This window comes from Triticum aestivum, chromosome 2D, assembly GCF_018294505.1.
Source record: "Triticum aestivum cultivar Chinese Spring chromosome 2D, IWGSC CS RefSeq v2.1, whole genome shotgun sequence".
NCBI classification, from domain to species: domain Eukaryota; kingdom Viridiplantae; phylum Streptophyta; class Magnoliopsida; order Poales; family Poaceae; genus Triticum; species Triticum aestivum.
Window position 1 is genome coordinate 325,342,769 of NC_057799.1, and position 3,621 is coordinate 325,346,389.

Genomic DNA, 3,621 nt, shown 5'->3' on the forward strand with positions numbered 1-3,621 from the left:
GCCGGGAGGGCTTGCCCCGGGTCCGGGCGGGCTCCGGCGGCGGCGGCGACTGGGTGCTGACGTGGCGCGGCGTGAGTGGGCGAGGGCTGCGGCGCGGGTTCGTCCGGCCCGAGCGGACGCGTCCGGCGGCGACGGGAGGAGATTTTTTAGGGTTTTGGACTGCGAATGTATCTCGGGAGGGGAGGTGTATATATAGGTAGAGGGAGCTAGGAGAGTCCAAACGGAGTGCGGTTTTCGCCCACACGATCGTGATCGAACAACCTAGAGCATGGAGATGACTTAGAGAGGTTTTGGGCTGTTTAGAGAGGGGGTTTTGCTGCAACACACAAACGGACTTTGCGGTTATCCAGTTAACCGTTGGAGTACCAAACGACCTCCAAATGAAACGAAACTTGACCGGTGGTCTCCCGGTGGTATACCAAGGCCACTTGACAAGCCTCGGTCCATTCCGAGAACATTCAACACCCGCTCACGAAAGAAAACAAGAGGGGTGCACCGGAGGAGGTGGGAGTGCCGGATTGCAAAACGGACAACGGGGAAAAAGCTCGGATGCATGAGACGAACACGTATGCAAATGCAATGCACAATATGACATGATATGAGATGCATGACATGAACAAAATGCAAAATGAAAACAAAACCCGACCACGGAGGGAATATCATAACACATAGCCGAAAATGGCAAGAGTTGGAGTTACAAATATGGAAAGTTACATCCGGGGTGTTACAACACTCCACCACTACGAGAGGATCTCGTCCCAAGATCTAGGACTGAAAGAACTCCGGATATTCGGAATGGAGATGGTCCTCGCATTCCCAGGTGGCTTCTCGGTCGGAATGGTGCGACCACTTCACTTTCAGGAATTTGATTGACTTGTTGCGAGTCTTGCGCTCAGTTTCTTCAAGAATAGCAACGGGGTGCTGATAAGACAGATCTTCTTGGAGGTCAATCTCTTTGAAGTTGATGGTGCGCTCAGGCGTCTTGAAGCACTTGCGGAGCTGTGACACGTGGGGTGCACGTTCGCGAAGTTGGAAGGAAGCTCAAGTTGATAGGCGAGGTCGCCTCTTTTGCCAATGATCTTGAAAGGACCCACGTATCTAGGGGAAAGCTTCCCTTTGATACCGAAGCGACGAGTGCCTTTCATTGGAGAGACGCGGAGGTAGACATGGTCTCCGATCTCGAAAGCCACATCACGGTGCTTACTATCATAGTAACTCTTCTGGCGCGATTGCGCGGCTTTGAGATTTTCACGGATGACTTTACACATTTCTTCAGCCTCTGTGATTAAGTCATTGCCAAGAAGTTGGCGTTCACCAGTCTCTGACCAATTGAGAGGAGTACGGCACTTTCTGCCATAGAGAATCTCGAATGGGCCCTTGCCCAAACTCGCTTGGTAGCTGTTGTTGTAGGAGAATTCGGCATATGGAAGACAATCTTCCCATTTCATGCCAAAGGAAATGACACAAGCCCTGAGCATATCTTCAAGAATTTGATTGACTCGCTCGACTTGGCCACTAGTTTGAGGATGGAAAGCTGTGCTGAAGCGAATGTTAGTGTCCATGGCCTTCTGGAAAGAGTCCCAGAACTTAGAAGTGAAGATGCTTCCACGATCTGAAGAAATCAATTGTGGAATGCCGTGCAAGGAGACAATTCTGGAGGTGTATAGCTCTGCCAACTGAGCTGCTGTGATGGATTCTTTGATTGGAAGGAAATGAGCCACTTTAGAAAGCTTGTCAATGACAACGAAGATAGCATCATTTCCACGCTTAGACTTTGGAAATCCAGTCACGAAGTCCATTTCGATATGATCAAACTTCCACTCTGGGATAGCAAGAGGTTGGAGGAGACCAGCTGGTCATTGGTGTTCTGCTTTCACTCTTCGACAGACATCACATTCATTCACGAATTGAGCGATTTCTCGCTTCATTCGAGTCCACCAATACGACTGCTTGAGGTCATGGTACATCTTCGTACTTCCAGGATGAATGGAAAGAAGAGAATTGTGCGCCTCGTTCATTATGACTTTACTTAGATCACCTTTAGGAACCACAATCCGGTCCTCGAAGAATAAAGTGTCTCTGTCATCAATGCGATAGCACTTGTATTTGGAAAGACCCTTGTCGATACCACGTTTCACCTTCTTCACCATGGTATCCAGGAGTTGTGCCTCACGAATTTGATCTTCCAAAGTAGGAGAGACTATGAGGTTGGCAAGAAAGCCTTGAGGAACAACTTGGAGATTCAGCTTGCGGAAAGCTTCACAAAGATCCGGTTGGAATGGCTTGAGAATTAAGCTGTTGCAATAAGCCTTCCTGCTTAAAGCATCTGCAATGACATTGGCTTTGCCTGGAGTATATTCAATACTCGGATTGTACTCTTGAATCATTTCGACCCATCGAGTCTGCCTGAGGTTGAGGTTGGGCTGAGTGAAGATGTACTTGAGACTCTTGTGATCGGTGAATATGTCCACTTTTCTTCCCAACAAGAGATGTCTCCACGTTATTAATGCATGGACAACTGCCGCCAACTCAAGATCGTGAGTGGGGTAGTTCTTTTCATTGGGCTTCAACTGACGAGAGGTATAGGCCACAACTTTCTTCTCTTGCATTAACACAGCACCGAGACCTTGGAGAGAAGCATCACAGAAAACTTCAAATGGCTTGGATTTGTCAGGAGGAGTTAAGACAGGAGCTGTGACGAGTTTCTCTTTGAGAGTGTTGAAAGCAACGTCACACTCAGGAGACCAAACATACTTCACATGCTTCTGGAGGAGGTTGGAAAGAGGCTTTGCAATCTTAGAGAAATTCTCAACGAATCTTCGGCAATAGCTTGCAAGACCAAGAAAACTGCGAAGCTGCTTGACATTCTAAGGAGGTTCCCAATTCACAATTGCGGACACCTTCTCGGGGTTAACAGCGATGCCCTTGGCAGAGATGATGTGACCAAGGTAAAGAACTTCATCAAGCCAAAACCCACATTTTGAGAACTTTGCATAGAATTGATACTCTCTGAGCTTGTCGAGCACCAATCGCAAATGTTTGGCATGGTCCTTCTTATTCTTGGAGAAGACCAAGATATCATCGAGATACACGAGGAAGAATTCATTGGTATAGGGGTTGAAGATGAAATTCATCATCCGAGAGAATGTTGGAGGAGCATTGACAAGGCCGAAAGACATGACAGTATATTCATAAGAACCAAAGCTTGTTCTGAATGCTGTCTTGGGAATATCCACTTCACGAATGCGAATCTGATGATAACCCATACGAAGGTCAAGCTTGGAGAATACTTTAGCACCTTTGAGTTGCTCGAATAGCTCATTGATGTTGGGAAGTGGATACTTGTTCTTGATTGTCTTCTTGTTCAATGGACGGTAGTCGACACAAAGTCGGTCCGTGCCATCCTTCTTCTGGACAAAAAGAACACCACAACCCCATGGAGATGAACTCGGTCTGATCAAACCCAGACGCTCTTGTTCATCGAGCTGTTTCTTCAATTCCTTCAGCTCCTTGGGTCCAAGCTTGTATGGACGCTTGCAAACAGGTTCAGTGACGGGCTCAAGATCGATAACGAACTCAACTGGCCGGTAAGGAGGCATACCCGGAAGCTCTTCTGGAAAG